Genomic DNA, 25,782 nt, shown 5'->3' with positions numbered 1-25,782 from the left:
GGAAACAAGATTGCCAGGCAGCTGACTTTAAAATAAGGGAATTATCCTAGATTATAACAGTGATCCCCATATATAATCACATGGATCTTTAAATGGAAAATAAAGAAGTAGGAAGGGTCAGAACCAGATTGAAGCATTATGAGAATGACTGACTGGACCTTGCTGGCTTTGAAAAAAAAAAATGAGCCCCATATAGTCAATAATATTGTAATACTTAGGTGACAGCTGGTAAGTACACTTAATTGTAGTGAGTATTTCATAATATAAATCACTGTCATACAACTGAAATGAATATAATATTATATGTCAAATATACAGCAACTAATAACTTTTAAAATTTTTAAATAAAAGAAAGAAGGACAAACCAAGCAATGTGAGCAGCCTCTGGAAGCTGGAAAGGGCAAGAAAATGGTTCTCTCCTAGAACCTCCAGAAAGCAACAGAGTCATGTGGACAGCTTGATTTTAGCCCATTTTCTGGTTTCGATCCTCCCGAACTATAAGCTAATACAGTTGCATTGTTTTAAGCTACTTTTAAGCTACTAAGTTTGTGGTTATTTATTATAGCTGCAATAGGAAGCCAATACACAAAAAAGATGGAGGAACTGTGATAGGACCAAAAGAGATTAAATGCTATCTGATGTCCTGGATTGAATCCTGGAACTGAAAAAAGACATTACTAGAAAACTGTAGAAGGAACGAAGATGTCCTTCAACAGATGAATGGATAAAGAAGGTAAGGTTTATATGTATATGTGTGGCCTATATACACATATACCACAATGCAATATTACTCAGCCAGCAGGAAGATTGAATACATACCATCTACATCGAAGTGGGTGAAACTGGAGGGTGTTATGCTAAGTGAAATAAATCAATCGGAGAAAGACAATTATCATATGGTTTCACTCATATGCAGAATATAAGAAATAGTGCAGAGGACCATAAGGGAAAGGGGATCAAACTGAGTGGGAAAAAACCAGAGAGAGAGACAAACCACAAGAGACCCTTAACTCTGAGTAACTGGGCGATAAGCATGAGGGAGGGCGTGTGATGCGATGAGCACTGGGTGTTATAGGCAGATGATGAATTCCTGAAAACTGCATCTGAAACTAATGATGTACCATATGCAGGCTAACTTAATTTAAATAAATTTTAAAAGAGAAAGTATTTGAAAATAAATTACTTTTTTAAAAGACAAAAAAAGAAAATCTGTTGAAATTCAAATAAAGTCTAGAGTTTCATTAACAGCATCATTACAATGTTCGTTTCCTGTTTTTGATAAATGTACCATGGTTAGTATCAGTGGAAGCTGAGTGAAGGGTATTTGGAACTCTCAATGCTATCTTGATACTTTTTTCTTAGATATAAATCTATTCTAAAATAATCTATTAAAAAATATATAGCTAAGAATGAAAGGAGAGATTCGGGGTCATCAAGTATCATTTGTATCATTGCATGCTCATTTTTAAATGCTTAATTTTTTCAAAATTTTCTCAAGCAATGCAACTTATTTGATGTTATTCTTGAAATTATTTTTAAGAAATCATATATATGAAATAGAATGTTTATTCTGGACGTGGCTGACATTAAAATTATGAACTAGGAAGTTTGAGTGACAGGTCTTGCTTCTCTCATTTCTACCTTCTTTTCTCATTTGTTCCTTACCTGTATTTGATTCATTTCTTTCTCCAAGTGGTTTCATCCTGTGCTTTGCAGTTGAAGAAAGAAATAGGACTGATAAAAATAATTTGCATCAAAGTGCTAGTTCAAAAGAATCAGGCACTGAGGATAACTGAAACTGCTGACAGCATAATTCTCTAAATATATGAATAATTTTTTTCCTAGAATTTCCCTCTTCTATCACTATTTTCATATATAATAGCTAAGTTCTATATTGTATTTTACACCTGCCTGTAATTTGGATAAAATGGATAGTATGGGGGAAAAGTTTTAATACACAAATTATTAGTTATTCCTTTGAATTTTCTAAGCTATCAACTACTGACCACCACCACCCCTCCCCTAGGCTCAGTCAAATTCTTTTCTGGTAAAATCTAACATTCTAGAATGCATTAAGAATAACAATAGCTTTCTACTGCAAGAACTTTTACCACCAAAGTAATTTCATTTTCACAGCAACAATGTATGGTGAGTATAATCATCATCCCATTTTATAGATGGAGAAACAGAGGCTAAGAGAATTTCAATAGTTTTCTCAAGGTGAAGCAAGCAGTTTAGAACAGAGGATGGATTTGAAGTGAAGTAGTTCAACTCTGGAGCACAACCCAGGCTTTGCTCTCTCACTATACCGCCGCCCTTCCTCAGCCCTCATCCTACCCTACGCATGTGCTGCCTGGGTAACTTAAGAGAATTCTTTACTTTCCCTCTGCATCCATCATATTAATACCAACACACTAAAACAGAAAAATATGAATTGCACATGGTACACAGTAGTTATATTGAAAAAGCTTTTTTAAAAAAATTAACATGGCATCTCTATTTTTTCAAAATTATTATTTTTGAATATATATGCATACTATTCTTTCATTAGGCTCATGAGCAAACTTCTGACATGATGATGTGGCTCACTCATGTCCCTCCAGTAAAGTACGTGTCATGTAGTACAGGAAACATTTACTACAGATAAAAGTAAAGTTCAGTTTCCCTTTAATTTTGGGTTCCAAAGAGAAAGCAGCTTTTCCAGGACACGGATTTCCCATCTTATTTCAATGATGCCTTTTGATAAGGAAAGTACACATATGCAGGTATCATTTATCACATGAGGATGAAAGGCATTGTGTGCAGGTACACTTGTAGAGTCTCATTTCACCCTCCTAAAAAATATAACTTAAAATATATTACTATGGAATTAGAATAGAGTATCTTGAGTGATCCTGTTAGACATGTGTCAAAAATCTTAATTACTTGATAAGCAAAATATGCGAAAGACAAGTTTCAAGGACATGACTACGGAGAGAAAAGTCTACAAGAAGTACGAAGGAGGGGCACTAGCCTGGCTTCATGAAAAAAGCAGCAGACTTCTGAGCTGTGACTCAGGATCCTGGTTCTTCCTGAGATACTCTGGCAAATGTCAAATAGAGAAAACAAAGATTTCTTTGAACTGAAATGTTATTCAGACATTGCTTTAGAGTAGGCTGCTGGAAAATCAATAATTACTATATTTTAGGGGTTTCAAGAGAACTTAAGACCATGACTAAGAACTTATTCCTACAAGAATTTGAAAAAGAAAAATTAAAAATCTAACCCCTCAAGCCAACCCAAGCTCCAATTTTCCTCTCAAATAGCCAAAATGAAGATGGATTAGATGAGCTAGGGGCAGTGGGGAACAATCTAACATTAACTTGAATGAATTTGGAGCACATACTGTAGAAGGCACTGGATGCTATTTTACTTAATCCTCATAACAGTATCATGTGATGCAGACTTTAGAAGCCATACATCATAAATGAAAACAATGGAGACTCTAGAAGCATAAGTCAATCAAGATTGCATATAGCGAAGTTTGAGCCAGGTCTCCTTTCACTGAAGTCTTCCTCTCTCTCCAGTGCAACACACAGCAATCAATGGGGTATGACCTGGAGTGCACAAGGAAACCATCCCCAAAATCATCACCTACAAAGAGTGACAAGGGCACCTGGGTGGCTCATCTTGATTTTGGCTCAGTTCATGGTCTCAGGGTTGTGAGAAAGAGCCTGGGTTCAGGCTCCCCACTGGGCAGAGCCTGATTAGGATTCTCTCTTTTCCTGCCCCTCTACCACTCCTCTTCTGTAAATAAATAAAATAAAATAAAATAAAATAAAATAAAATAAAATAAAATAAAAGTGATATGATTTCCAAAATCACACTTACTTAGTTCTTCCTTAAGTCTATTTAATTATTTTCTAGTAAGTTCATATGTTAAATGCAAACGGTTGAGGATTATTCCCACTATACATTTTTTAATTGAAAAAAAATGAACTTGTCAAGAAATATAAATGTAGAATAGGCCTAAATAAATTATACTTTAAAAAAGGGAAAAATCTAAATGCCCCCAAATGAGTTTAATTACATAAGTTGTAAAGAGATCCAGTCATCAGAATAAAGACTTCCAGTAAAAAGACTAAGTTAAGTTATAATGCAAACGAAAAAAGAGCAAAATACAAAGTACTATGTGGAGTCTGATTATAACTATGTCAAGATGCAAAGACAATTAAAGACTATCCAAAAAGCATAAAAGTGATGCATTAAGGTGATAAAATTTTGAGTAATTATTCTCATTTTTGCTTTTGTTCATATTTTCTTTGGCATACTTCGATTGGTTTTTAGAATTTCTTTTATTTTAAGATTTTTATTTATTTATTCATGAGACACAGAAAGAGAGGCAGAGACACAGGCAGAGGGAGAAGCAGGCTGGCTCCATGCGGGGAGCCTGATGTAGGACTGGATCTCTAGGATCTCTAGGATCAGGCCCTGAGCTGAAGGTGGCGCTAAACTGCTGAGCCACCAGGGCTGCCCAGTTTTTATAATTTCTTAATGAGAAATCAAAGAACTTTTAGAAGCAACAGACTTAGTCTTTTTTTTTTTTTTTCAAATTTAGTTATTTTAAACTCAAGCCATACAATAGCCTCCTCTTTGAGATACAGAAGTTTTTTTTTTTCAATTTATTTCCTACAGCATATACTTTCTTATACCAAGTAGATGCTTAACATTCATTTTTACTGAATACATTTTTTAAGAGTAGACAAAAGCAAAGATCACCCTATGCTTAGAAAATATTTCCTACATAAGCTCCCTAGTTAGAAATGTATTTGTGCAAATTAGTTCCTCTTTTAAGATGTAAATGCATCAAATAGCTAAATGAGCAAAAAATGATTAGAGAACACACAAGAGGAGAGACACACATGGCTAATAAACATTAAATGAAAAGTTCAACCTCATTAATAATCAAAATAAAAATTAAAATATCAGTTTTTTCTCATGAAACAAAAATTTTCATGGGAATTCTCAATGCCAACTGGGGTACAAACAAGAATATAAATATATGCCTTTCATAAATTGCTGGTAGGACTGAAAGACTGGTACTTTCTTGAAAGCAATTAAGCAAAATAATCCTAACTTTTGATGCAAGAATTGCATTTCTAGGAATCCAATTAAAATTAAATATAAAAAATTAAAAATAAAGTTTTATTCACGGATGGTCAATGCAGTATCATAATTCCAAAACAACTGAAACAGTGTTAGCATCTATGATAAAGAAAAAGAAAACTAAATTTTTGCAAATCAATTCACTAAAATACCATTTCAACTTTATAATCAAATTTACAAAAATATTTAAATATAAAAAAATTCTCAAGGTACAACATTAGTTGGGATAAGTAATTCATAGATCTTATAAGGTATCATGACCTCACTTTTAAAAATATTTAAGCATAGGCAAAATATTGGAAAAAAATAATAGGAATACCTTTCTCTGTACTTAACATGATTTCCATGTTCCAATTTATTTTCATAGTCAAATTTTCTAAGAAGATATTTGTTCTATATAATTAGCATTTTAAAAATGTATTCTATGTATTTTGATTTCATTACTAGAAATACAATCTGAAAAAATTAACCCAAATAAAGAAAAATTTACTAAAAAAAAAAATGTTCATACAGGCTTTATTTAAAATAGTAAAATTGGGGGACTAGAGAATTAAAGAGAGTGTGGTTTCTAAAATAGACCAATTGTCTGTTAATAGTATGTTTAATTCCCCTCATGTTATGTGAAACATCTTATTTTAGTGTGCAAACATGAAAGGTACTAGGACAGAGAGGAGAGGTACCTCCTTCCCTCTCTCTCTTTCTCTCTCTCTTGCTCTCTCTCATCTTCTTCCTAGAGAGCTAAATTCAGGATTGGAGCAGGGATCGGTTCCTGTTCTTCGAGCACTACAGCAAGATAAGGAAGATGACCCCGTTCCTCTGGGAGTTTGGGCCTTGCTTCCTAACCGTCTCAAAGCATAAACACACATAAATAATAGAAAAAGAGAGAGAGGTTTTAGTAATATAGGAAAATAGTTTTGACATGACAGCTAAATTTTGAAAAGCAAAGCAAAATTGTGAAATCAAGTGTAACTTCGGCCCTCTATTCGCACGTGAAACTGGCCTGTTGAACAGCCCTTGAACTCGGTGGGGTACAAAGATGGTGTGATTTGACTTTTCTCTATTCACTGTCTTCAAACATGTTCTGCTGAATTTCCTTTCCCCATCCCTAATAACATCTTGGACAGATCTTATAGTTTCCCAGTCGCTTTCAAATATTAAATATTTCAGTCTAGTCTAATTGATTTTAAAATCTCAATCTTGCATTCAGTTCCATGTTCATCCTGGCCTTTCCCCCAGCAGGAGGGAACTTGGAAGAGAGACCAATCAGCTGTCCTTCACTCTTCCCCTCTCCTCTTCTTTTAGCGCTTCTACAAATGGATGGGAAGAGAGATTACAGAAATAGACCAAAAATATACTATTTACTGCAGCTAATGTGGCCCCTCTGGCATCACTGCTCCCAAGGATTCTGGCACAGACTCTCAGCAGGCCCTGAGGGAGGCCCCTCTCCCAACAGCCCGCTGACATGGGCAGTTCACTCCAGAGTTGCTGCTTCTAATTCCACTCCCCTTCCACTTCCAGCTCTTTGACTTCAGGCATAGCAACTTCTTATAGACACATCTCCAGTGGCAAGGAAAACAAAAGCAAAAATGAACTACTGAGCCTTCATCAAGATAAAAAGCCTCTGCACAGTGAAGGAAACAATCAACAAAACTAAAAGACAGCATATGGAATAGGAGACCATATTTGCAAATGACAAATCTGATACAAGGTTAGGATCCAAATTCTGTAAAGACTTTATTAATCTCAATACCCCCCAAAAAATAACAATCTAGTTAAGAAATGGGCAGAAGACATGAATAGATATTTTTCTGAAGAAGACATCTAGATGGTTAACAGACGCATGAAAAGATATTCCATATCATTCATCATCAGTGAAACACAAATCAAAATGACAATGAGATACCACCTCACACTGGTCAGAATACCTAAAATTAACAATTTAGGAAACAACAGATTTTAGCGAGGATGTGGAGAAAGAGGAACCCTCTTACTCTGATGGTGGGAACGCAAGCTGGTGTAGCCACTCTGGAAGACAGTATGGAGGTTCCCCAAAAAACTTAAAAACAGAACTACCCTATGCTCCAACAATTGTGCTACTAGATAGTAGATAGTTACCTAAAGGATACAAAAATACAGGTTCAAAAGAGTACTTGCACCCCGATGCCTAGAGCAGTGTTATCAACAATAGCCAAACTAAGGAAAGAGCCCAAGGGTTCAGTGACTGATAAATGGATAAACAATATGTGGTATATATTCAATGGAATAGTCCTCAGCCATCAAAAAGAATGAAATCTTACCATTTTCAGCAGCTGGATGGGGCTAAGTGTATTATGCTAAGCAAAATAAGTCAGTTAGAGAAAGACAAATGCCATATGATTTCATTCGTATGTGGAATTTAGGAAACAAAACAGATGAACAAGTGGGAAGGAGGTTAAAAAGAAGGAGAAGGAGAGGGGGAAGCAAACCAGAAGAAACTCTTAATGATAGAGAACAAACTGAGGGTTGATGGAGGGAGGTAGGTTGAGGATAGGCTAAATGGGTGATAGGGATTAAAGAGGGCACTTGTTATTATGACCACTGGGTGTTATATGTAAGTGATGAATCACTAAATTCTACTGCTGAAATCAATATTATACTACATGTTAACTAACTAGAATTCAAATTAAAATTTGAAATAATAAAGATATATATATACTTTGAATATCTTTGTAACACTTTGTAACACTGAAACAGAATTATAAGTATTTGTTACTAGATGGTAATGGTATAGGTGTATTATCACCTATAGTATAGATCTTCCTTAACTTACAGTGGGGTTACATCCAAGAAACCCTTCATAAGCTGAAGATACCATGAGTTGAAAATGCATCTAATACACCCAACCTACTGAACATCGTAGCTTAGCCTAGTCTACCTTAAATGTACTCAGAAAACTTGTATTAGCCTACAGTTGGGCAAATTCATCTCATACAAAGCCTATTTTATAATAAAATGCTGAATATTCCAGGTAATGGATTGAATACTGTACTGAAAGTGAGTAACAGCATGGTCATATGGGTACAGAATGGTTGTTAGGTGCCTCAGTTGTTTACCTGCACAATTGCGTGACTGACGGGGAGCTAGGGCTCACTGCCACTGCCTAGCATCGCAAGAAGCATGGTACTGCATATTGTTAGCCCAGGATAAAATCAAAATTCAAAGTACAGTTGCTATTGAATCCAAACTGCTTTCACATCATCTTAAAGTAAAAAAAAAAAAAATCTTAAGTGAAACCATCCTAAGTCAAGGACCATACGTGTAGACGTATATAATATACTATAAGCATATTATTTCCTCCTTACCTTGTTAATTTTTCTAAGTTTTAAAGGGAAACTGTGTCCAAAATTAAGAGGAATATTTTAGATGATATTCAAATGTAATGCACACATCTTCATATTAAAGTGATTGGGGATTATTTTTATTTTTGTATTTTCGACTTTATTGAGGCATAATTGACAAATAAAATTGTATATATTTAAAGTGTACAATGTGATGATTTGACATAGGTATACTTTGTGAAGTGATTACACACCATCTAGTTAATTAACACATCCATCACTTCACATAGTTAGCTTGTTTGTTTGGAGAGAATATTGAAGTTCTCTTCTCTTCGCAAATTTCAAGTACACAACACAGTATTACCAGCTGTAGTCATCACGCTGTATATTAGATCCCCAGAGCTTATTCATTTTATAACTGAAGATTTGTACTCTCGGACCAGCATCACCCCATTTCTCCCACCCCCTGATCTTGCTAACTACCATTTTACTCTGTTTGATGAGTTTGGCCTTTTTTTCATTCTACATATAAATAGAATTTAATGATTCATCAGTTGCACATAATGCCCAGTGCTCATTACATCAAGTGTCCTCCTTGATGCCCATCACCCAATTACTCCGTTCTCCCATCCACCTCCCCTACAGCAACCCTTAGTTTCTTTCCTAGAGTTGAGTCTCATATGGTTTACCTCCCTCTGTTTTTTATCTTCTTTATCCATTCATCTGTCAATGGACATCTGAGGTCTTTCCATAGCTTGGCTAGTATGGGCATTGGTGCTACAAACATTAGGGTGCAGGTGCCCCTTTAGATCACTATGTTTACATCCTTTGGATAAATAACTAGTAGTGCAATTGCTGGGCCATAGGGAAGCCCTATTTTTAACTTTCTGAGGAACCTCCACACTGTTTTCCACAGTGGCTGCACCAGTTTGCATTCCTACCAACAGAGTAAGAGGGTTCCCCTTTCTCCACATCCTTGCCGATATCTGTTGTTTCCTGAATTATTAATTATAGCCATTCTTACAGGTGTGAGGTGGTACCTCATTGTGGTTTTCATGTATATTTTCCTGATGCCAAGTGATGTTGAGCATCTTTTCATGTGTCTGTTGGCCATTTGTATGTCTTCTTGGGGGAAATGCCTGTTCATGTCTTCTGCCCATTCTTAACTGGATTTTTTGGTGTTTTTGTGCTGAGTTTGGTAAGTTCTTTATAGACTATGGATATTAGCCTTTTATCTGATAAGTCATTTGCAAATGTCTTTCCCCATTCTATAGGCTACCTTTTAGCTTTGTTGACTGTTTCCTTCACTGTGCAAAATCTTTTTATCCTGACGAAGCTATTGGGAGCTATTGGGAAATAGCTCATTTTTGCTTTTGTTTCCCTTGCCTTTGGAGATGTGTCCAGCAAGAAGTTGCTGTGGACAAGATCAAAGAGACTACTGCGTATGTCCTCGTCTAGGATTTTCCGCATCATATTTTCTTTATCCATTCATCTGTGGACAGACACGTAGCTTGTTTCCATACCTTGACTATTGTGAATAATGAGCAATAAACATCAGAGTGTAGATATCTCTTTGACATATTAATTTCAATAATTTTAGGTAAACACCCAGAAGTGGAATTCCTGGGCCATAGGGTAATTCTATTTTTAATTTTTTGAGGAAACTTCATAGTGTTTTCCATCGTGGCTGTACTAATTTACATTCCCAGTAATAACACACAAAATTTCCCTTCTCTCCACATCTCACCAATATTCATTATCTGCTGTCTTTCTCACAAAAATCATCCTAACAGATGTGCAGTAATATCTCTTAGTGATTTTGATTTGCATTTACCAAATAATTTGTGGTGTTGAGCATCTCTTCATGAACCTATTGGTCATTTCTATATCTTTTTTGAAAAAATATCTATCCAGGTCCTTTGCCCACTTTTAAATCAGATTGTTAGGAGGTTTGGTTTTTTTTTTGTTTTTTTTTTTTTGTTGTTGTTGTTGTTATTGAGTTATGTAAGTTCCTTAACATCTGAAAGTGATTGAACAAGCATACCCATCGACTGTTATAAAAGAGATTATTTAATTGTAGATACACAGAAAGTGTCCAGACAGTGGCAGATTATTCACTAGACAGACAAATCAAGAAATTATTCTTTTTGAAAAAAATGGTTTTAACCTACATAGCTATACACACCCATTGGCTCACGTAGTTATTGAATTTTCATAGTGTCAAAAGAAAAAACATTTAAGTAAGCCACCTTAAAACCATGGCAAAATTTTAATTAGGTAATAAAAATACAGAATGAGACTTTACTTTGAAATACAAAATTTTAAAATAAGTTTATTTCTATTTAATGAAAGAGATGATATGCTTACAACCATATGCCAATTCTTAAAATTTACCAAGAAATGAATCCATCCTCACTGGGTTTCTTAATTTTTTTCACATTCATACAAAATTGCCTATGTTTTCATCAGCAGAATCATTTGAGAAGGTTGTTTTCTTTCAGTATTATTCAAAGATTCATCCATTTTCCAAAAAGATTTCTTAATCCTTTGAAATTTAAATCATTCTCTTTTGAAGAACTTAGTCATCATGTTTGTCCCTTTTTATTTCAATTGGTAACATGTGTAATGCTGCCAGGTTCACAATATCAATGGTGTCACGTGTGATTAGAGCAATTCTCCAACATTATTTTCCATAAAATTAAGTTGCTTCCAAATCTGCAGTTATGCCTTAAAATTTATTACAATTTTATTTGCAAAAATTGGATGTCTGTATCTTTGTATAATCATAGATAAAGATGATGACAAAACTCACCACTTTTGGTAGAAAAGGGTAAATATATTCATGTTATGAACACTTTTATTTCTCTAATAACATCAAATAAAAGAGATTGGATAGTGATGACGAGGACAGAGAACAGTCCTTTACATGTGTATGTGGGTATGCATTAAATACTTGGACCCTGAGAGCACTACCATGTTATCCAGAAAACTTTAGTGCAAAAGCCGAATAAAACTAGGTAAGCATCCTCTCCCATTTTCAGTCCCCAACTATGCAAATAGACTGGGTGACTTAAACCAGATATTATTATATATAATAGTCATAACATTATCTAGCCCAGGAATTCTGCTATACTGATGACTATTTTACTTCCTCTTTTTTTAAGATTTTACTTATTTATTCATGAGAGATACAGAGATAGAGAAGCAAAGAAACAGGCAAAGAGAGAGAAGCAGTCTCCATGCTCTGACGTGGGACTCGATCCCGGGACCCCAGCATCACACCCTGGACTGAAGGCAGATGCTCAGCTGCTGAGCCCTCTGATAACTATTTAAACCAGAGTAGAAAAAGGGAATAGAAATTTAAGGTGGAAATATCAGACATGTTAGGAGGGGAAAAATGAACTTTTAGAGACTCTAAAGTATGTATGTGTGGAGGATTTATGTTTTGAACAGCTAAAAGGCATCATAAATATCCTGATTAGGGAAAGGGAGAAAGAAATAGTGAGAGAGGTCCAAAGTACAGAAAATAAAATGTGATCACCTAAAAGACTAAATGGACCTAAAAGACATGTATAGAACATTCCACTCGATAGCAGGAGAATTTATATTTTTCTAAAGTGAGCACAGAACTTTCTTCAGTACAGATCACATGTTAAGCCACAAAACAAGTCTTAACAAATTTTAAAAGACCGAAATAATATGAAATCTTTTCTAACCACAACTGAAAGGAGCTAGAAATGAACAGTGGAAGGAAAACTGGAAATTTCACAATATGTAGAAATGAAACAGCACACTTCCAAACAATGTGTCAAAGAAAATCAAAACAGTATCTAGAAAATATCTCGAGACAATCAAAAATGAGAACACGGCATACCCAAACCTATGAGATGGAAAAAAAGCAGTACTAAAAAGGAAGCTGATGATAATAAATGCCTACATTAAAAAGAAATACCTCAATAAACAACCTAATTTTACACCTCAATAAACTAGAAAAGAACAAATGAAGCTCAAAGTTAGCAGAAGGAAGGAAATAACAAAGATTAGAGTGGAAATGTTAACAAAAAGACAGTAGAGACTACTATGAAAATCTATATGTCACCAAATTGGATAACGTAGAATAAGTGGATAAATTGCTAAACATACAACTTATCAAGATTGAAACATGGACAAAAAGAAAATCTGAACATATCTATAACTAGTAAAGCGATGAATCAGTAATGAAAAAGCCTCCCAAGAAAGAAAAGTCCAGAATCAGAGGGCTTCATAGATTTTTACCAGACATTTAAAAAAGAATTAATGCCAATCCTTCCCAAACTCTTCCAAAAAATTGAAAAGGAGGAAACATTTTCAAACTCATTTTAGAAAGTTAGCATTACTATCGTACCAAAGTCAGATAAGGACACTACAAGGAAAGAAAATTATAGACCAATATCCATGATGAACATGGATGTAAAAATCATCAACAAAACACTAGCAAACCAAATTCAATAATACATTCAAATACTCGTATAACATGACCAAGTGGGATTTATCCTTGGGATATAAGTATGGTTCAGCATAAAAAAATCAATTACTGTGATACACCACACTGACAGAATGAAGGATAAAAATAATAAGATTATCTCAAGAGAAGCAGAAAACAAATGTGACAAAATACAATACTCTTTCATGATAAAAACTCTCAATACGCTAAGAAAGAAGAAAATAACCTCAACATAATAATATGAAAACAACATATTAAATATGAGAAGCCAACAGCTACAATGATACTTGATGATGAAAAACTGAAAGCTTTTCCTCTAAGATAAGAAACAAGACAAGGATACGCATGCCATCCACTCCTATACCACACAGTACTGGCAGTCCCAGGAGGAGCAGTTAGGCAAGAAATAAAAGGCATCCAGATCAGAAGCAGAGAAGTAAATGATCTCTGTTTGCAGATAACATGATCTTAAATGAAGAAAACCCTAAAGAGTTCACACACACACATACACACACACACACAAACTGTTCACTAAATTCAGTAAAGATGCAAAGTACAAAATCAACATGCAACAATTAGTTGCACTTCTACACACTAACAGCGAATTATCTGAAAAGGAAATTAAGAAAACAATAGCATTTACATCTGCACCAAAAAGAATAAACCACTTTAAGAATAAACTTAATGAAGGAGGCTAAAGCCTTGTACACTGAAAACTAAAACACTGGTGAAGGAGATTAAAGACGCAAACAGAAAGACAAACCATGCTCCTGATTGAAAGACTTAATATTGTTAAAATGTCCATCTGCCCAAAGTGATCTTCAGATTCATTGCAATTCATATCAAAATTCCAATGGCATTTTTTACACAAATAGAAAAAGCAATCCTAAAGTCATATGGAATGCTAAGTAGTCAAAAATTATCTTGTAAAAGAAGAACAAACCTGGAAGCCTCACACTTCCTGATTTCAAAATTTATTATAAAACTATAGCAATCAAAATGGTATGGTACTTGCATAAAGACAGACATAGAACAATAGAACAGAATAGAAAGCACAGAAATAAACTCATACATACAATCAACTGATCTTTGATAAGAAATGAAAGCACTCAATGGGAAAAGGATATGTCTTCAACAAATAATGTGGGGAAAACTGGATATCCACTTGAAAAGAATGGTATTAGATCCTTATCTTACACCATACACAAAAATCAGTTCAAAATGGATTAAAGACTTAAATATAAGACCTGAAACTGTAGAACACCTGGGGAGTGGGGGGGAAATAGGAGAAATGCCTACAGACTGTGGTCTTGGCAATAACATCCTGGATATGACACCAAAAGTTCAGGCAACAAAAGCAAAAGTAAACAAATGGGACTGCATCAAACTAAAGAGCTTCTGCACAGCAAAGGAAACCAAAGTGAAAAGGCAACTTTTAGAATGGGTGAAAATATTTGTAAACCACATATCTGATAAGAGGTTTATATCCAAAAGGAACTCTTACAACTCAATTGTAAAAAGGATAATAATCTGATTTTTAAAATGGGCAAAAGACTTAAATAGACATTTTTCCAAAAAAGACATACAAATAGCCAGCAGGTACATAAAAAGGAGCTCAGTATCCCTAATCATTATGGAAATGCAAACCAAGCCACAATGGGATATTAACTCTCACCCGTTAGGATGACCATTATCAGAAAACAAAAGATAACAAGTGTCAAAGATGTGGAAAAATTGAAACCCTTGTGCACTGTTGGAAGAAATGTAAGACATTTCGGCTGCTATGGAAAACAATATGGAGTTTCCTCAAAAAAAATTAAAATTAGAATTACCATATGACCCAGGAATCCCACTTCTGGGTATTTATTCAAAATAAATTAAAATCAGAATCTCAAAGATATATGTTCATTGTTCCATTATTCACAATAGCCAAGATGCAGGAACAATCTAGGTTTCCATTAATGGGTCAATGGATTTTTTTTAATGTGACACGCATACCATGGAATATTATTTAGCCCTAATTTAAAAAAAAAGAAGTCTTGAAATATGTGACAACATGGATGAACCTAGAAGACATTATGCTAAGTAAAATAAGACTGTCACAGATGGATAAATAACTGTATGATCCCACTTCCATGAGGTATCAAAAACAGCCAAATTCATAGAAGCAGAGAACAGAATGGTAGTTTCTAGTAGTTGAGGGGAAGTGGAAATTGGGAGTTGCTATTCAATGGGTATACAGTTATCAGTTATGTAAGATAAATAAGTTTGAGATCTGTTACACAAAATCATGACTACTGTTAATAACACTGTACTGTATACTTAAACATTTATTAAACGGGCAAATCTCCTGTTAAATGTGCTTATAATATCTTTTTAAAAACTCACCACTTTGACTTGTTGCCTATAGCCCTCAGAATTTTATGCACATACACACACAGAGAACCCCCCCTTATTTTCATAGAGTGCCTAATTCTAATATTAATGTATATAATAACTAATTATGTAATTAATGCAGTAATTAATTTATTAAATGCTGCCTTGTGGTAAGCTATTTTAGACACTGAAATACAACCTAATAAGGCAGATTTAATTTTAAATTCCTCCTATATAGAAATGGAGTCTCACTATTTCTAGCATTATTTTATATCTCAATAAATCTAATCTCTTCTAAACATTTTCAGATTCCTTATTAAGTTACTTCTGACTTACATAATTTACTAGAAAATTCATTAAAGCATTCATTAATTTTTCACCAATCTATAAACCTTATCACTGCAATTTTTATGAGCTAAGATATAATTAACTAAGTTTGATTTTTTAATTTTAGGAACAAGTCATTTACCTACACTATCAACAATTTTATAATAATTACATTTTTACTCTATCAGATTTCTTTCCCCATCAGGTCCAGTAATTAGAACTCCACACTTAATATTTCACCATCAGAGTGACATACATATCTGTCTTTTTTACTCTCAATCTTTAAATACTGAAGACTTCATGATCTTACCTCTCTATTTGAAAGAAATCAATAGCAATATTGTACACAAAATTGCAGGATTAAATATATTATAGATATGTCCATTAATGGAAAAATTTGATCTTTGTTTCCTAACATTTATATCATAAATGTTATTTATTTATATCATAATATTTCTATCAGCTTCCTCCAATATAAATTAAACGTTAGTGATTCTTAACAGGTAGAAACAATGATTAAACATTATCTCTCTCTCTCTCTCTTTTTTTTTAACATTATCCCTCTTAAAAGAAATATGAATTCCCTGAATAGTGTGAATGTTTATCCTGCCAGCAGGGTCTCCTGAGATATGGTTCCTTTAAGAGACAAAAACTCTTAACAATAACCAACATGGTCTCTTAAATAAAATTCAGGAATTGTTTTAGACAATCCAGAAATTGTGTTCCTACAAAGATACAACACAAAATCTAAAAATAAATAAATAAAATGAAGTCATCGGAGGTTTGCTCAAGCTAAGAATTCAGTCAGTTGAGCAATTTCATCAATTTAGGTATGACCTAATATATTACCCAAAATATTTATTTCCCTTTCTGAGATTTAAAACTTCTGAAACTAAGAATTTAAATGGCAATTATCCACATTTGTTTTTACTGTTTTTTCTTTCACTTACAAGATTATAATCAGAATTTGCAGACAGTGTCTTTACATGAAATATCCAGTGTAATGTGAACGATGATGAGTCTTTTCAAAGTAAAAATCTTTATATGAAATATACTTAAAGTAAGAAAAACTCATGTGAAGTCAAGATAAACTGCTTTCTGACAATCTAGATGTTACATGAACATTAGGAAGTAAAATGTGTGTTTACTGGAAAAGAAACAGGAAGCATTTGCAAAATAATTCGGAGGAGTCTTCTTTGCCCAATGACATAAAGAACGAATAAATGTGCTGTGTCCACTGAGCACCAACAGAAAAGCTGTATGATGGATTTCATTCACTATTTTTCAGTCTTCCAGTTTAGAATACATCTAAAGTATTACTATATTCAAAGATTACAAGGGGTTATTGGAAAATCAAAGGTAAGCATGTGACCTAGCATATTACAACAAAAATATCATACAGAGAAGTATTTTTCTATCAAGGTCACTAAAACTCAAAATTATAAGGAAAGAAAGAAAACCTTAATTGATGTAAGACATTCTTTCATTCTTTATCTCAGAACAAAAATAGATCTTTGTAAAAAAAAAAAAAAATTCTTGACATTTCCAAACCTTCAAGTTGAGAGAAGCCAGAGATTTTTCCAACTTTTTTTTTTTTTTTTTTTTTTAACTAAAGAATCATCTAGAATTTTAAAGCAGCCTTGGAAGGGGGGATTTTTTTAAATTAAATAATGTATACTAGAAAGCGAATATGAAAATTAGCATGTGAAAGGCTCACATCTGAAAGTATTTTGTCAATCAGAAAACAAGAAGTCAGTACCAACAAGGGACAAAGTATAAAAATGTGTAAGACGCATTTATAAGAGCTTATAAAGCTTTGATAAAGTACATATACGTACATACACGTATTTATATGCATGCATGGAAGTTAACTACAAACACCAAGCAAAAATAAATAAATAAATAAATAAATAAATAAATAAATAAATAAATAAATAAATAAATAAAAATAAACGCCAAGCACAATGAATGTGTTATGGAGTGACTACTTGGGCCTCCACCAAATGCATATGTTAAGGCCAACCCCCTGCGTGCCTACATTTGGAGAGGGGGCCTTTCAGGAGGTCATTACGTTGAGATGAAGACCTAAGGATGGGGCCTTGACCACACAGCATTAGGGTTTTTATGAGGTGACACAAAACTTCCTGAACAAAACAGGAATAATTCTTGACCCTATAGCTCAGGATACCAATGACAACAGTCTTCGTCCTTACTCCTGCCCAGGTCAGAAGCAATCCCTTTTTTTTTTTTTTTTTAAGATTTTATTTACTTATTGGAAAGATCTGAGAGAGAGAGAGAGAGAGAGAGAGAGAGAATGCAAGCACAGAGAGAGAGAGGAAGTGGACTCCCTGCTGAGCAGGGATCCCAGTGCAGGGCTCGACCCCAGGAACCTGAGACCATGACCTGGGCTGAAGGCAGAAAAAAGAAAAGCCAGCATGGGAGTACAGGGAGAAGCTGGCCATCCACAAGCAAGGAGCATCACCCGCGAGGCCAGGCGGGCCCTGCAAGGAGAGAGGCTCTGCCCCCCGGACGGGGGGCGCCTGGTCCCGACGCAGACCAGCGGACGGGCTCCTAGTCTCCAGGAGAGACAGGCTGGAGGGGAGGGGGCAGGTGTGAAGGTAGGGGAGGGGGGCAGGTGTGAGGGGAGGGGGCAGGTGCGAGGGGAGGGGAGGGGGCAGGTGTGAAGGTAGGGGAGGGGGCAGGTGTGAGGTCGGGATGGGGGCAGCTGTGAAGGTAGGGGAGGGGGGCAGGTGCGAGGGGAGGGGAGGGGGCAGGTGTGAAGGTAGGGGAGGGGGGCAGGTGTGAGGGGAGGGGAGGGGGCAGGTGTGAGGGGAGGGGAGGAGGGGAGGGGGCAGAGGAGCCGCAGTCCCGGTCCCAGCCAGTCAAACAGGCAGTTGGGAAACCAGCCTCGCAGCTCGTAAGCCAGAGCAGCGCAGCCCCGCGTGGCCCTCAGCGCGGCGCTCACGAACGCCCACAATCCCACCCAGGCGTGATGAGCCTTCGCTCGTTTCTCCAGGGGAAGCAACGCGTCTTCTCCATACATCCCCCCGCCCCCCTCCTCCCAGACCCAGCAGGCCACTAGGGGAGCGAGGGCTCTAAGCGGCCGATGCCCCGGCCCGAGGTTCCTGGGTCCCTCCCAGGGAAGGTTTCCATGCCCGGGGGCAAGGGGGGCACAGCAGCCGTGTGCAGGCCTGCGGGGTGCTGCCTGGGGCAGCCCGGGCGGCCCTGGTGCCCTAAGCTCAGCGGCGCTGATCCCCACCGCGCGGCGACGCCCGCCAGTTCATTCATTCAGAGCCGCAGGGGTGCCCGGTGACTCCAGGGCAGCAGCTATTTTAAGGACATGTCGCTTCTGTTTATTTTTTAATGCTAAGGAGAACGCACCGAGTGGGTCAGAGGAAGACCTTTTGCACACAAAAGAAAGGGTTCTTTCAAAAAATGACAGTGTGTTGACATTTAGAGACTCAGCCCTTCTTTGGGGGATAGACTCCCTTGCCCCTGAAGCCCTGACTGGTAGCAGAGTGACACAGAGCCCGGCCACCCCGCACCTGCTCTGAATGTTGGGTTTTAAAACACTCGAGGCTGTAAGACGGACCCAGGCCGACCATGTAAAGCTCCCATATTAATTATTGCAGAGCCTTCCATAGCCTCCGGCCAGGCTGCAAAGGCTGGTGATGAACCTCACCTGGGTTGCAACCAGACCCATTAACAAAAATTGCAGTTAATGGAGTTAATGGAAGAGACACCCCAGACAAAAATACGCAGGAAACCGGTCTTTGCAATACTACCTACGGCATTTTCCCATAATAACCATAGTGGGGTTATTGGTCAGCTGTCATGGATTATGGGGCGCGCAGGGACTGATTAAGGAGGAAAACAGGAAGATAAGGGCATGAGCCAGACCACGTATGGGTGGGGAGGATATAAACCTAGAAAAACTGAGAAGGTCAAAGGCAGCAAGGATAGCAAACGAGGTCTGATAGCGAATCATAATGTATGCCACAGCCACATTCTTAAGAAATATATGTCTATCAAAAGTAGTTCAGAGGATTTTTTTAGAAGTTAATATAGCATTTCTATTTTTAAGAAAAAAAAAAACCTGATGTACTTAACTAATGTAAAAAGAACATTACCGAGAATAAATTAGCAGCCCTTAAAATATTATTTTTCATGCTCTAAACCAACATTTTCACATTTCAATGGAAAATGACTCATTTTGTCACATTAAAAAGCCTAAGTCAAAGTAAAAAAATCTGTATGGAAATTATACTGAGCTTCCTAGTAGATGGAGATGAACCAGGTTACACTGAAATATAAAAATATCGACTTCTCCACAAAATCGATTCTCGAAGCCTAAACAATTCATTGCTTGGATAGAAAAAGTTTTTTTTAAAATAAGTAGCCCAACGTAGTTTTTCTTCCTCTCTCACTCTTATATCCCATATTCTCTGTATCTCAATCTCCCTCAAGCCCTTAATTAAATTCTCATTGGAGTTATTATATCCAAATAAAAATTCCATCCTGCGAAGTCCTTTTTTATAATCCGTATTGCTTTGTTCTGTCCTTCAATTTCTCTTCCCACAACCTGACCCAAACCTCAAGGTCCCAGCATTCCCCCACTACTCTACTGGTTTAGTGGAAGTTGGGAAGTTAAGGGAGGATATGAGAAAAATGTTTCTGATTCTCCAGGAACAAGTTTGTCCCTGTCCTGCGTTCATCCCCTCCAATCACTTTCTTGAGAACCACAGCCCCTGTTTTACACAGAAAACGCTATTTATTAATCATCTTTCTCAAGTGCCTTGTTGATCATATTGTGCCTCTTTTTGGAAGCCTGTGGTCATCTTCAGTTGCCATTTTAGTCATTGGAATGGATAATCTTTTAGATTTTTTTTTAAATTTTTTTATTTATTTATGATAGTCACAGAGAGAGAGAGAGAGAGAGAGAGAAGCAGAGACACAGGCAGAGGGAGAAGCAGGCTCCATGCACCGGGAGCCTGACGTGGGATTCGATCCCGGGTCTCCAGGATCGCGCCCTGGGCCAAAGGCAGGCGCTAAACCACTGCGCCACCCAGGGATCCCCTCTTTTAGATTTTTAAAGAATAATTGCTCAAATGCACAATACCTAGTTATTTCAGGAATGTTTAAAGCAGGCCTTATTAGCACTTCTTTTATCTGAGGATATTTTTATTTTCCCTGGCATATTACATGCAATATCACTGAAGGCTTAGGCATTTAACTCAATTAAAACATAAATGTTAGATGCTTCTTTTCTTTTTTTTTTTAACCCAAGATGTTACAATGGAAATGTTCACTGTTCTTGCTGTGGAAGACATTCACAGGAAACTGGAGATTTCCTTTGAATGAATAATTAAGTTTTTAAAATACTCAAATTAGTGCTGCATTGAATTATAAACTGTCACTTCCAATAATCGTTTGTTCTGACATCTCTACATTACCAAACTGTATTTCTGGAAAAAAAACAAAAACAAAAAACAAAAAACTAGTGGCCAGGGACAGCCTTTTGTCACTATCCATGGAAAGTATTATAAAAAAATTCCGCCTAAGATTGTTTGTATATCAGCAACCCAACTCGTTCAATGATATTTAGAAATCAAAAATATCAGAAATATTTAGAAAGCAAAAAGAATATTACAGTAGTCATCTGTAAAATAAATTTTACATTGTGAGCATATACTGTTGCTAATATTTTTTTCTTATTTTGAAACAAACATCGCATGTGAAAAAGTATTACACTCGTGATAAATCTGCTGCCTTGGTAAGAGCATAAAACACATGAAAAAAAATTTAAAAATTAAAAAAATAAAAAAAATGAAACCAAGTTCATGAGAATAGCCTTGACTCGTCCTCATCAAAGTGGTATTTCTACAACACAATCTAGAATTGTTTCTGTTTGTGACTTGTTCCAGTTGTCTATTGCTAATTAACAAACCGCTCCAAATTTAGTAGTTTAAAAAAATAATCATTTGTTTTGCTCATAAATATGAAATGTGAGCAGTCACTAACATCTTATCTCTGCCTAATGGACCATCAGCTGGGGAAAGGCAAGAAACGAAGGATGCGTGGGCTGGGGATCAAATTATCTGAATGCTTACTCATTCACACGTCCCGCAGTTGTGGCGGCTGTAGGATGGATGGGATTTTCGCTGTAGCTGTGGGCTAGAACTCCTACCCACGGTCCTTCACGTGGCTGTTTGGCTTCCTTACAGCATACTGCCTGCCAGCTGAGAGCGAACATCTTAAGAGGACAATCGGAACACCTGTGGCACTTTTATGACCCACCCCCACCTCTGAAGTCACACAGCATCACTCAGCTGCACTCCATCAGTTAGGGCAGTTACAGAGGCCCTCCCCATTCAAAGGGAGGAAATATGAACCCTACCAATCGGAAGACTTGTCAGTCTCGCAGTGTAGAAACTAAATGTGAGTTGGGGTAAATTGTGAAGACCATCTTTGGAAAGTCCAATGTACTATATGATTGCACAAATACAGATAATTTCAGAAGATGTGGCTCTCCTACAATATACGTTTCACAAAATACTCCTACAAAAGCTTCCTTTGCCAAATACTTTTTTCTGCAGCAGGGGAGATTTTTATGAATTTGATTCTGGGTACAATAAGAGAAGTTTCTAGGCTGAATATTATCCAAAAAAAAAAAAAAAAAAAAAACCTTCCTTCTGATGAGAAGCCCGTTTATCAAACTATCTTGCTTCACTCCGTCAAGAGCTTATTAGGGTTGGGGTTTGGTCACCTTATTATCACTCTTTGTGGAATATACAATTAACTACTTTGGTTTATCCAGAAGGAATCCATTATGTACCTACGTAAGAAGTAAATATCCCTGGCTGGCCTAACCCTGTACCTTTAAATCAGTCAGTCAGCTCCTTTGTTTCAACATGCAATAATTTTGAGCCCTGGCATCTTTGCCTTGTTCCCAATCTTAATCACAAATGTTGACCCATTTCACATCCTGTTTCATGACCTTATCCTCAACCCCAGACCTCTTGCGTCAGCCTCTTGACTGGAGACTCACACTCATTGCCTTTAAATCTGATGATGCATAGGACAGGTTTATGGGTCGTTGCCTTGCACATGATTCTCATCTTTCCTCAGGCTACATCTCCTTCCACTACTCCAGACACGAGTCTACTGCCCCTGCTGGTACCCTGCAGCGCAGCCTCTGCAACCCTATCTGAGCAACAGCCTATGAAGCCACCATTTCTGGGGCCTGGGAAAGCTGAAAGAATGATGCCCCAACAGAGAACACAAGTGTGAATTACTCAGATGTTCACTTTCAATTCATTTAGCATCTAGCCGAAGAAACATATATGTAAACAGGTAAATATAATACAAAACAGAATAAAGTGAATGCTGTAAGAAAAATATAAACTAGTTAGCAATATTATTTGGTGATTCAGATAAATAAACAAATGCTTAATTTTCCTAGGAAATCATCTGATACTGACAAATAAGGATGCATGATACACATAGCTTCTGGATTACTGTGGCTAGTTGGCTATCCCTAAGGAAATAGAAGCACTTGCCGGTGGGCACCAGAGAAAAATAGTGTCCCTGGACCGAACCTATTCATTGTTAACGAATGACAGCTCTCACAATCCGCATGCTAGATCTCTCTGCCAGGGGTGGCATGGTGCAAGGTCACTTAAATTTTCAGCCAAGAGGATAGATCCCAAACAGTTCACCACAAAAGTTCATCATTGACGGCTCCATTGGAGCAGAAGAAACAAGTGTTGCGGGTGCTCGGAGATAGGCTACATCCCCATGGGGATCTTTCTGATCTCATTTATACTTAAATATTTGGTGACACACAGTTCTGGCAGTGTTTGGCAGTTACTGCCTATGCGGTTCTGTCCTATATAAAAATCCCCACATGTTTATTTTTGATATTATTTAAATTTCCTCTATGTGTTTCTTACCAACATTCTAAATGTTGTCTTTGATCTTTTCTTTTTATTCAACTAGTTTGACTCACTGAAATTCCAAGATAGATTTTGGCACAGGACACAAAGAACTGAATAGATTAAATATTTTTCTGATTCCCTTTTCAACTTTGGAGTAAACACAAGTTAAAAGTTATTGTCAATACCATGTGACTTAATGAAAGGTGCTGTATATGTATTTATGTGTACTTCAGAAGAATATTTGCTGCTAATATCCTTTGGAAGATATAGTTGAACATCGGCACATTTTTCCTTTATCAAAATTGTTAGGCCAAGATCATTTTTGCGCTTTATTTTAAATTGCTGGGGAAAACCTTGAGTGTTCCAAGAAAAGAAAATAGAGAGGGAAAGAAAGAAAGAAGAAAGAAAGAAAGAGAGAAAGAAAGAAAGAAAGAAAGAAAGAAAGAAAGAAAGAAAGAAAGAAAGAAAAAAATGAGCCTCTCTTTATAGAAGCTAACCCTTTGAATGTAGATGACTAATGCTTGAGAAATGAATAATCATTGCATAAAATTGTGAGTGTTTAGTGGGAGTTTAGTGGGGTGTGTAGTTTCTTCATAGTCTATGGACTATTTTGTAATTAAAATATAACTTTATCTCTTTGTCTTATATAACATAATATAAATTATTGAAATATTGGAAATATAGATAAATTTTAGTAAATCAAAATCATTACAGGAAAGAATCCTGAATAATGAATTCATTCCTGGGTCCTTAAAGGGCAGCCTATACAGTGTTCTATTAATCTGACTGCTGCCCATCTGCAGTTATTTACTCTGGCCCTGCTTCTGTCATAGTAAATCTCTCATGAGAAAGTATCTGAGTGTGAACTCTGCACTCTGGTCTGAGACTGTGAAGTCGATCACCCTTCCTTGTCATTCTTCTCCTGGCTGTCTCAGTAGGCAGACTGGATGGATCTATCCATCCAATCTTTTTTTTTTTTTTTTTTAATTTTTATTTATTTATGATAGTCACAGAGAGAGAAAGAGAGAGAGGCAGAGACAGGCAGAGGGAGAAGCAGGCTCCATGCACCGGGAGCCCGATGTGGGATTCGATCCCGGGTCTCCAGGATCGCGCCCTGGGCCAAAGGCAGGCGCCAAACCACTGCGCCACCCAGGGATCCCTCCATCCAATCTTCTATCAGCAGATTGGGCTCCAGCCTGAGCTGGACCACAATTCTGGAGGCCTGGCCCACTCCACAGTGGGAACAATTAGTTGAGCTTCTATAGATCCAGTCTTGATATGAAGGCTACTAATATCCCTTCCTAGCATTCCAGTTGCCTTTCAGACTTCAATAATCAATTTTATCTTGTTAGGAGGTTCCTTGGAGTACCCACCTTCTGGTATTTAAGAACTACCAAACCAAATATTTTAAAAATAGGACATTCTTCAGTCATAGGCTCTCCCGTGAAGCGGTTGCTAGCTCCTAGGTGTATCTTATATCTGTAGAGATAGAAAACAGGCTGCAATAACTAGATTATATACAACAGGATACATTCAGATGTCAGTGCTCTATTTGAAATCCAAGTGTATGTTTAGTTTTAAACCTGGTATTTTAAAAAATTGATGGTTTCCTTTTACTAAGCATCCTGGCTTCTGAAATATTTTACTGTTAATATATAGTTCAATCCTTCACTGTGGTCACCCGGATGCCTGGCACCTAATGCCTGGTCACTCATAAAGAGTCAAGTTTACATCCAGCCAGGCCGCTGAAACAACCACATATTCATCTGGTTATTTTTTCTCTAACCAAACAAGCTCAGACCAGTATTTCTGTTGATCTATAGGTTCTCAGAATATTCTCATTTTGCCCAGTCCCTCATAAGCATGTACCAATCATTGACTAGAGTGTCAACTGTAAACCATCAACTAACTCCCTTTTTGACCTGGGCCTATCTTCTTTCTTATATTTTATTTTATACTATACGTCTGTGTCTGGACATAAAGAAGCCATCAGTGTAGAGAACTGAAAATCTAGAACCAGAGCATATCCCTATTCTGAATAACACTAGCACGCAACATCTGCTTAGCATGGATAAAATAGAAAGCAATAAAAAAAAATAGAAAGCAATATATACATAGTTCCTGCCTTCATGCAGTTGATAATCTAAGAACCTAAGATTGAAGATAGAGATAGTAACTACAAAGGAAGGAAAAAAGG

At 36.6% G+C, this 25,782-nt stretch overlaps 1 long non-coding RNA gene across 1 annotated transcript in view; it reads left to right on the top strand.

Annotated features, from left to right (window-relative positions):
* The first annotated feature begins 2,076 nt into the window (after positions 1–2,076).
* Positions 2,077–25,782, top strand: part of LOC144306087 (uncharacterized) — a 40,491-nt gene continuing 16,785 nt past the window's right edge. The window contains exons 1-2 of the long non-coding RNA XR_013373116.1: positions 2,077–2,148; positions 22,777–23,001. This is a non-coding gene — a long non-coding RNA (uncharacterized LOC144306087). The remainder of the gene's footprint in view (positions 2,149–22,776; positions 23,002–25,782) is intronic.

The sequence above is a fragment of the Canis aureus genome, chromosome 36, assembly GCF_053574225.1.
Source record: "Canis aureus isolate CA01 chromosome 36, VMU_Caureus_v.1.0, whole genome shotgun sequence".
NCBI classification, from domain to species: domain Eukaryota; kingdom Metazoa; phylum Chordata; class Mammalia; order Carnivora; family Canidae; genus Canis; species Canis aureus.
Note: the sequence above shows the minus strand (reverse complement) of the source record. Positions and strands in the feature narration are given on the sequence as shown.